The following is a 10,181-nucleotide window of genomic DNA, read 5'->3' as shown; positions in this document are numbered from 1 at the left end:
CCGGTGGACCTGGCGGCTTTTAAGGCACAGGCTGGAGAATTTTCAACTAACCCGAGTAAGTTTATCTCTGTCTTTAAGGAATGTTTAGCTAGTCACAAGCCTGATTGGAACGATTGTAATATCCTTATGCAAACCTTATTATCTGAAGTAGAGCGGAATCAGATTATTTTCAAAGCAAGGGAGGAAGCATAGCGGAGGCATGAAAGGGATCCCGTCAATGTTCCTGGTCTGGCAGATGTGGTTCCCTTAGCAGACCCTAGATGAAACCCTAACAACCCTGTGAATCATACCCGTCTTACCTCTTACAAAAAACTGCTTATGCATGGACTCAGGCACTCGGCTGTCCGACATAATAACTGGGCAAAGCCGTACGAAATAGTACAGGAGCCGAAGGAAAGTCCAGTTGCGTTCTTACAGTGCATCCGGGATGCCATTCGGCAAAATACCAATGCAGACCCTGATGACCAGGAGACGGAGGCGATTATAAAGGGTATTTTTACCAGCCGCGCAGCCCCTGATATAAAGCAAAAATTACAAAAAAAGGAAAACTTAATGGGTATGTCTATAGCACAAATCCTGGAGACTGCAAACAGGGCGTATACCCTCAGAAAGGAAAAAAAGGAAAAGAAACAAGTTAAAATGCTAGTAGCAGCAGTACAGGCTGGAGTCAGAGAAAGGCCACAAGAAGGTGGGAGAGGCAGAGGTATAAGGGGTCGTGGGCGCGGGCACCCTGGCCCACAAGAAAGACGCCTGAAACAAAACCAGTATGCCTTATGCCAGCAAGAGGGACACTGGAAGAATGAATGCCCAGAGAAAGGGAGAGACTGTACTCCTGTAATAGCAGTGAAAGGACAGGAGTAAGAGTGTCAGAAAAAACGGACCACCCCACCCCCGGAACCCTGAGTAAAAATGCGGGTGGGGAATTCAAAAATTAATTTTTTGGTAGACTCTGGAGCGGCACGGACCGCTGTAAATCAACCTCTTCAACTTCCCGTAGCGGACTCTCTCACCGTGGTAAGTGCCATGAAAAAAAAGACTCAGTGCCCAGTATATGCTCCTGCAGAATGTGCTCTGGGAGACCGGGCTCTTTTTCACAAATTGGTCTACCTTCCAGATTGCCCAACACCCCTGCTAGGATGAGACCTGCTTTGTCGATTAGGTGCATCACTGCATTTTACCCAGAATGAAATAACCCTTGCATTGCCCCCCTGAAAATGCATGGATAATGACCCTCGCAATTAAACCCTCAGCTATAAATGCCCCCCTGGAGTGGAACCAGTGGGAAGACTGGGTATACCCTTTGGCGTGGGCAAGGGGGGTCCCCGGAAAGGCTACACATCAAACCCCCATTAATATCCAACTACTGCCGAAAAAAGGTCCAGTACGAATCAAGCAGTACCCAATCAAAAAGGAAGCCAGAGAGGGACTGCAGGAAACTATAAACCGTTTCCTGAAGTATGGCATACTGCGAGAGTGTCAGTCAGCCTGGAACACTCCTATTTTGCTTGTACTAAAGCCTGATGGCACATATCGACTGGTGCAGGACCTAAAGGCGGTTAACAAATGAGTTAAAACTATTCATCCCCTCATCCCTAACCCGTATACCTTGCTGGCCTCCATAGGGGGGCAGTATACTCATTTCTCAGTTCTTGATTTGAAAGACTCTTTCTTTACGATTCCAGTTGACACCCCATCTCAAAAAATATTCTCTTTTGAATGGGAGGACAGAAAAAGGGTTAAGAAACAACTCTGTTAAACAGTATTAGCCCAGGAATTTAAGAACTCTCCTACCCTTTTTGGCCAGTCCTTAGCTAAAGACTTGGAGGAGTGAAATAATGAGCGTAAAGTTCTCTTGTTACAATATGTGAATGATTTATTAATTGCTGCTGTAGATTTAATCTCTTGCCTTAGCGCCGCTGTAAGCCTCCTGAACTTTATTGGACTTCAAGGGTATCGGGTGGCTTGAAATAAAGCTCAAATTGCTCTCCCCGAAGTACGATACCTGGAATTTCACATAAGACAGGGGGAGCGCCAGCTTTCAAGTGAGCGAAAGGAGGCTATATGTCAGGTTCCCACCCCAAGCAACTGTAAGGGGCTCAGGGCATTTCTTGGCATGGCAAGATTTTGCAAAATATGAATCCCTAAATTTGAACTATGAGCAAAACCACTATATGACTGTGTAAAAGGGGCAGACCATGACCCCTTTTATTGAACTTCAGAAGCCGACAAGGCATTTAAAATACTAAAAAAAAAACTAATGAAAGCCCCTGCCGTGGGTTTACCAGACCTTTCTAAACCTTTCCAACTGTATGTGCATAAACGAAAAGGGATGGCTCTGGGAGTGCTTACTCAATTGTTCGAGGCGTGAAAACGTCCCGTTGCTTATTTCTCCAAACAGCTTGATCCAGTTGCCAAGGGATGGCCAGCGTGTTTACGAGCAGTTGTGGCAACTGCCCTAGTACTTAAGGAAACTGAAAAGTTAACGGTGAAAGAAGTCATGCAGATGTATACCCCTCATATGGTCCAGGCTCTGCTAGACGCGAAGGGGGGTCTCTGGCTCACCCAGGCTCGAGTGGCTCGGTACCAAGCTAAGCTGTTGGAGAACCCTGAAGTGACTCTGCAATCCTGCCCCTCCCTCAACCCGGCTACTCTCTTACCCGAAACGGAAGAACAAAAGCATAATTGTTTAAACATCATAGATGCACAGTACTCCAGCCATCCAGACCTACAGGATCAGCCACTTCTAAATACTGATTGTAAGTAGTACACCGATGGCAATAGCATTATTGTAGAAGGGCAAAGGAAGGCAAGTTATGCTGTTGTGACCCTCTATGATGTTATTGAGGCCAAGGATTTGCCCGCCGAAACATCTGCTCAACTTGCTAAACTGGTGGCCCTGACCTGGGCGCTAGAACTGTCAAAAGGGAAACTAATCAACATCTATACCGACTCTAGGTATGCTTTTAAAGTACTGCATGCCCATGCTGGCCTATGGAAACAAAGGAGACTGCTGACAGCCCAAGGCTCCCCAGTAAAGTATGAACCCCAAATTCTCCGGCTCCTGGAAGCTGTTCAACTTCCCTCAGCAGTGGCAGTAATGCACTGTAAGGCGCATCAGAAAAAGAATCAAGACGTAGCTAGGGGTAACGCCCGGGTGAACAAAGAAGCTAAAAATGCTGCCACCCTGAGAACGCCAAGACCTGCTAACACCCATATGCATGCCCTCATTCCATCAGTAGGGGAGATCCCGGATCCCCAGTACTCGTAGAAAAAAAAACATACTAGCCAATAAGCTTGGTCTCCAAGAAAAGGAGGGATGGCTCTGCTCCACTGACGAAAAGATCCTCCTACCAAAAAGCCTGACCCGGCTGGTGCTGCAACGGCTACATCAAACTACTCACGCCGAAAAAGAAGTTCTCACTCAGTTAATAAACAAATATTTTCTAACCTCTGGACTTCAACCTCTGGCCTCCCAGATACAGGCCAGCTGTTCAATTTGTCAAAAAAATAACCCTCAACCCAGTCTCTCAGTACCTCCAGCCACTTTGGAACCTACCCCAGGCCCAGGACTGGTTTGGCAAATAAATTTTACTGAGTTCCCCCAAACTCAAGAATTCAAGTATCTCCTCGTTATAGTAAATTGATTCAGTGGATGGCCTGAAGCCTTTCCGTGTCGCAACTGTACCGCCAAAACTATAGCTCTAAAATTCGTCCGGGAAATTATTCCCCGCTTTGGACTTCCCCAGTGGATGAAATCTAACAATAAAACACATTTCACTTCAAAGATCATCCAAAACATCTCAGATGCCTTACAAATCCCCTAGAAACTCCATACTCCATGGCGACCACAGGCTAGTGGTGTAGTAGAACGTACAAATCAGACCCTGCAGCAGTTTTTCAATAGCTGGCCCCCTTCCTCCTCCCCTTTCCCTCCTCCCTTCTCTCTCTGAGCGGTGCCCTTGCATTCCACAGATAACAGTTTCAGCTTGCTACTCATCCTGTTTTCCAGTATTACCGGAGATTACAAAAGTCAGAGAAAGGGTTACAAAGGTTGGGGAAGGGGGGCCTCTGGCTCGCCTGGGCCTAGAGCAGAGGGGCTTCATCAACACTCATGGTCTTCCATCCCTCTGAGTTACCTAGGGTTATGCCCAGTGACACCAACAACTCCCCCCTTTGAGAATACTCAACAAAGTTTTGGCTGAGTTTTCTCATATTCTGAAGATAAAAAGCGATTAAGTGTTTGGGGATTGGGATTTTTAATGCAGGGGTATAGTGAAGCGCTCGGGGAGGGGGATACATAGACTTTGCGTAGGAGGGCATTATAGCATGGAAATAAGAGGAGGGTAATTAAATACAACACAACGTTGGTGACCAGGAGGTGAAGGATGCCCGTTCCTAGGCCTCTGAGGTTGGGTAACCAGCTCTAGAGAGAATTGAAAACAGTGGGTTTACGTTTCTGACTTTTTTATTGCTTAAAAGTCTGTTTGGCCAACAAAATGTGTTTGTTAATATTTTGGGAATTTTTTGGGATATAAGTACATTATTTGTTTTTAATTAGAGCACATACCACCCCCCCGAGATGCTAAAACATAATCTAGAGCCTGACGGTTTTGAAGAGATAATAAATGAAGTTGATAAATTTTGGAGTTAAGGCTTTTTTTAATAGCTAAAGTGTCATTGGCAAATTTTGTAAGAAACGCAGAAAGTTGACGATATAGCTTGGCTAACCGGCCCACTCCATACAACGGGAGAAGCATCATGTCAAATTTGTTTTTTTTACTAATAGGTGCCAGAGTGCCAGCATGCCAGAAAAACAAAATTAAGGTTGGGGGAAACATGGCAGGACGCACTGCATATTAATATATTTAATAATCATAAATGTTGCCTTTTTATGTTGTGTGTTCCTTGGGAAGGAACAAGGTTTGGGTTCCTTGCTGTTGTGCAGCCCCCTCCACTGCACTGCTTCCCTACCTGCATGTTGCAGTGCGAGAGAGAGAGAGAAAAAAAGAGAAATAAGAGCAAGAGGAGCAAGAGAAAGAGAGAGAGAGGAGAGAGAAAGAGAGAGAGGGAAAGAGAAAGAAAAAATAGGAGAGAGAAAGGAGAGCAGGGAGAGAACCAGACACATACACATGCACAGAGAACCAGACACCCACATACACACATGTGAACAAACACAGAGAACCAGAACAGATACATGCACACACATACACATCCAGAACCAGACACATGTGCACACACACAGAACCAGATGTGTGGGTGCAGAGAGCCGGGCTGCTGGGCCACCAGACAAAGTCTGACCCAACAATCCCCTTGGCCCACCGGAGCCCCTGTTCTTCCCTGGGGAGCCAGCCCCTGGGCTGCAGCGCAGCTGGCCAAGGCCCTGACCTGGAGCCTGCTCATTACCCTACCCACCCACTCCACACAGCTAAGGTCCTAAGCTGGGAGGACCATTCAGAACAACTAAGCCGTTATCCCCAGAAAGGCTGGGAGAGCACATGATGGTGCATTCCCATCACAGTCCCTCACCTTGGTGCCAAGGCAGCAGGCATAGGGGGGCATCAAGGTGTGTTTTCCCCCAGGAAAGCAAACCAGACTATCTCTGGACTGAAAGCGCTGCCTATGTGTAACACCCCACTGCTCTGGGGTCAGGACAGTGCAGCATGGGAGGGGAGAGCTGGGCTGGAGCTGGGGGAGACTGTACTTGTACCCTGAAGTGACTGAGGCAGTAAGCCAGAGCCTCCTCAAGCACTCCTGGAGCATGACCCCCCACCAGACCCTGGCCCCAAGGAACAAATCCCACCCCCACTCTAAGCTGCAATGCACAGAGGCATGGGGGAGCGGGGGACTTGCCTATGGCTATGAAGGATGGCAGTGGCAGAGCTGGGGCCGCTAGTGTGGTGTCCCAGTAGGAGACTAAAACAGCCCCAGGCTGTATTGTCCCATGAGCAACAGCCATTTGGCTCTGCCCACCGTCTCTGAGAGCTCAGGTCCAGAGGAGGGAAGCTCAGTCCTGCCAAAGATGATGTCCAAAGGCCAGATCACCTCAGATCCAGCTCCCAGCACTCCCCAGTTCTCTGGAGCGGCTGGACCTGGATCTCTGGATTGCCCAAGCTTCTCAAAACCTCAAAGCAATACCCATGCCCCAGCCTCACAGCTGTGAGCCCAGAAGTGCTGGGACTGGAACCGACCAAATAAGCTCAGGAATCAGGTTTCTGGGATCTGGGCAGCTGCAGCCAGGAGTCTGTAAACAACTGCGCCGGGCTCCACAGCTCCTGCATCAGCTTTGTGCTGGCAGCAACTGCATGCGCACCTTGGAGCAGACAGTGGGAAGGCTAGCTCCATGCTGGCAGCAACTGCACACGCACCTTGGAGTGGACAGTGAGGCAGTGCAGCCTTCACGCTGTCCGCTCCAAAGTGCACGTGCAGTCGCTGCCAGCGTGGAGCTGATGCCGGAGCTGTGGAGCCCAGCGCAGCTGTTTGCAGCCTGCCTGCTGCTTGCTGCAGCTGTCCAGAGCCCAGGCTGGCTACAAACATCTGCGCCGGGCTCCAGAGCCCAGTCATCAGCTCTGTGCTGGGAGCAGGGAAGAGACTGGGGCTGCGCTGCCTCAGGCTCCTCCTCCACTGTATGCACACACCAGTACAAAGCTGATGCCGGAGCCTGGCACAGCTGTTTGTAGCATGCTGGGAGTTGCCAACCCCTGCTTTAAAATTTGAATGGACCAGGAATCAAAGGAGAGTGCTGCAAGTGCACCAGTGCACACCCATGGATCCATCCCTGACAATAAAGCAATATTTTAATTAAAATGTTGTGGTGCTATGTCAAATATATTGGAGAAATAAAAGTGTACTATATTAACACATGTGCCTTTATCAGAATACCCAACAGATTTGCTTTACAAAGGCTATTTTCTATTAAACCATATTCACCAGCATTATTTATATGTTTGTCCCCCACTTCCCTTTTGACAGAGTCCCAGATTAACTGTTCCATTATTTTGCATAAAGCTATTTTCACGTTAACTCACTCTTTCCCCACCTTTTAAATGTTGGAATTGTACTGACACTCTTCCAGTTGTTTGAATTTCTCCAAGTAGCTGAGGAAGATTCTCAGTTACTTTTCTAAGGCTTCTGTATGTAAGGCGACTTTTGGAGGTGTTTGCATTTAGGGGATTGTCTCATATCTTTTGTTACAGCTAGTAAATATTTTTATTTCATCAATATCTTATAGGATGGATCCTTCCTTCTGATTCATTCCAAATACAGGACAGACATATCTACCGAACATTTCAGCATCTGGATTTATTGTTTTACTCTTTGCATCTAGCAAATATCCTATGCCTAAAGAAGGGTTATTTTTCTCCAAATATAATTAGAGGTATTTGCATATTCTCTCTAACAGTATTGGTCTTGTACTGATTATTTAAGTTTTCCCCTCTCGGTCACCTAAAATTTTAAGTTGCAATTCATATTAATTGTCTTTAATTTAATTTTCCTTTTATTCTTTACATATTGATTATTTTTATTATATTGTTAATCACATCTTTTAGCTTAGATGGTGTTTGCACAGTATGTTTTTGGAATCCTGGCATTTTGAGCATACAGTAGGTTGTCCTTGAAAAACAGCCATTTACAATTTTCCCAGTCAATTATGCCAGCGGTTGCTTTATTCTTTGTAAAATTAGCCCTTGAAAAATTCCAAGTGTACACATCATTGGTTGGTGTCATATTCTTTTACCACAAAGTATATGGAACTAGATCATGCTCACAGGTACCTAGGCAACAGCTAATTTTTAGGTCCGCCTGTAGTGACAATTAACTTAAGAAAAACACTTTGTATCCTGTGGAAGCAGACATAATTTTTCTTAGTCAAAGGTTTTTTAAAAGCAGTAGCTATTTACTGTCAAGTCTGTGGATTTCTTATTTGGGTACTTATAGTGAACTCATTTCAAAATGCAGAATGCCTTTAGCAGTACTGTTTAAAATTTGATGATGCAGACTATTCAATTACATCAAAGTTATTCAACCAGGATGAGGTCATCAATTTTTTTCTCTTCAAAGAGTGAATTCTCAACTCTGGAATAAGTAGACAAAAAATATATTAACATTGAATAAGATTGCTTTGTGAGAAGACCACCTAATTTTTGTAACTGCCACGCTATATCGAGGGGGAGATTTGAGTTTTCTGGATCAGTCTCTTGAAGCTGGATTAAAAATTGAAAAGAAGAAGGGGTAGAGAACATTTCCTTTCACTGCATAATATAAACTCAAGAATGGCACTGATAGATGTTACATGGATCACAGTCAAGGACTTTCTACCTGGTCAAATAGAATCCTGAGACTCATGGACCAGTGGTCTGATTATGAAGCCTTCTGGCCTGTGCCTGTCCTTCTGGGTCCATGTATCTTTGATAGACCTCCCTCTTAAGATTGCCCAGGGGACACTTCAGAAGGAGTGGCAGAAGGGTCAGATTTGCTTTACAGAATCACAGGTTTGGCAGGAAAGAATTCATAAGATAGCCTTTTTCCTAGATATTTGACTATATTCACTCCCTTGTGACTCCTTTACAGCACTGGCAACTTGGCTGTTGTCTTGGCCTTGTTCTGGACATTTGCTGGATACAAGCCCACCTGGGTGTTTAAATTATTTCAAATATTGATTCAAGTGAATAAGGAAATTTCACTATTAATAGAAAAAGTATTTTTTTACACCCTGTATCCTAGCAATTTACATTGAGGGTGGCAGTCTCTTCTACAGGGGACTTTTGGTACCTACACATTCTGTTCTTCAGCTCAGTTTTGCACATGTGGGCAGCTATAGTTGTACCAACTATATTGATCCACTAACAAAGTCCTTGGAAAAAATGTGGGGCAGGCATTATAGTGTAGAAGATTCTGTCACACTGGAATCAAGGGTCTTGAGTAGACCCATGGCCACATCCTTTCCAGGGTGAGAAGCCATCTCACTGATGTATATGCCTCCTGGCTTATGACTGTCCTTTTGGGTACACATGTCTTCCACAGACCTCCCTCTCATGGCTGTCCAGGATGAGACTTCAAAACGAGTGGCAGGAGGGTCATACTGGCTTTAGAAAAGTACAGGTTCAGACCCCCCTGCAGGCAGCTTAAAACCAAGGACCTCCACCTGAGTTTACCAGCCACTGAGCTATTAGTTTCTTCTTCTTTTGTTGCTACCAGTCTGCAGGCATATGTATTGATCCCTTCCAGCCCTAATGTCTATGAAATCTATGAAATCCTTGTGTGCAGGGCTACTCATCCAGCCAGGAATAAAAGACCTTTGGAGATGCAAGTACCCCCAATATCCTGTAGACAACCAAAAAAGGGCCACATGGTTGACCAATAAAAAATAGAATATCATCCTGAGTCATTCTTCTTCAAACCTAGCTTTCTCCTATGTCCTTTGGTCCCAGGATAATAGTATGCGAACATGTTAGTAGTATTTTAGGAGATTTAAGCCCATATTCAGCAGAATTAAAGCATCTGAGTACCCCTGTCACATAGCTTAAGAATCACTGCCATAACAGAAAAAGGAAACTTACAGTCAAAGAAAGCTAAAAATAATTTTGCAAGATACCGTTCAGCATTGTCTTTTGCTCTGAGGTTTCTAAGGGAAACTGAGGATAGCAGGTGTCCAAGCACTTGGCTTGTTACTACCAGCAATATCTCCTCTAGTGATTTGCTGAGTGGAATTTATTTTGATGAAGAAGATGTAGCCATATTAACCTCATTGAATAAACTTTAGAAGAAATGCCCCATGACCATTTTGAAATGCACAGAGGTTTAATATATGTGATGGTGAGTTGTTTTAATTAGAGCAGCTGTCCAGGAACCATTCTAATTAAAATGCACCCCCTGCACCCCGAGCATGTGTACAGGCAGTAGGGCTGTGCGAAATTTCACCAGCTGTTTCATTTCAATGCTGTTTTGACTCATTTTGAGCTTGAAACAGCAAAATTGAAATGAAACAAAAGGCTTTGAAACAGCCTCAAAATGAAATGAGGGCAGTCAAAACATTTCAAAAGTTTAAAAAATTTTGAGTTTCGAAGCTGAAGCTGAGTTTGCCTACAGGGAAACAGAAAGTAAGGAGAGGAAGGGGGAAGAGAAGGGGAGGACTGATCTCGTATTGACTGTGTAGCTGGCCAGTGACTGTGATTCTTCCCTGA

General features: G+C 45.2%; 1 pseudogene; it reads left to right on the top strand.

Moving 5' to 3' along the window:
* The first annotated feature begins 1,225 nt into the window (after positions 1-1,225).
* On the top strand, positions 1,226-1,966 carry LOC109305486 (annotated as a pseudogene).
* Positions 1,967-10,181: the final 8,215 nt, after the last annotated feature.

The sequence above is a fragment of the Crocodylus porosus genome, unplaced genomic scaffold (assembly GCF_001723895.1).
Source record: "Crocodylus porosus isolate Cpor-Errol unplaced genomic scaffold, CroPor_comp1, whole genome shotgun sequence".
NCBI lineage: Eukaryota > Metazoa > Chordata > Crocodylia > Crocodylidae > Crocodylus > Crocodylus porosus.
Note: the sequence above shows the minus strand (reverse complement) of the source record. Positions and strands in the feature narration are given on the sequence as shown.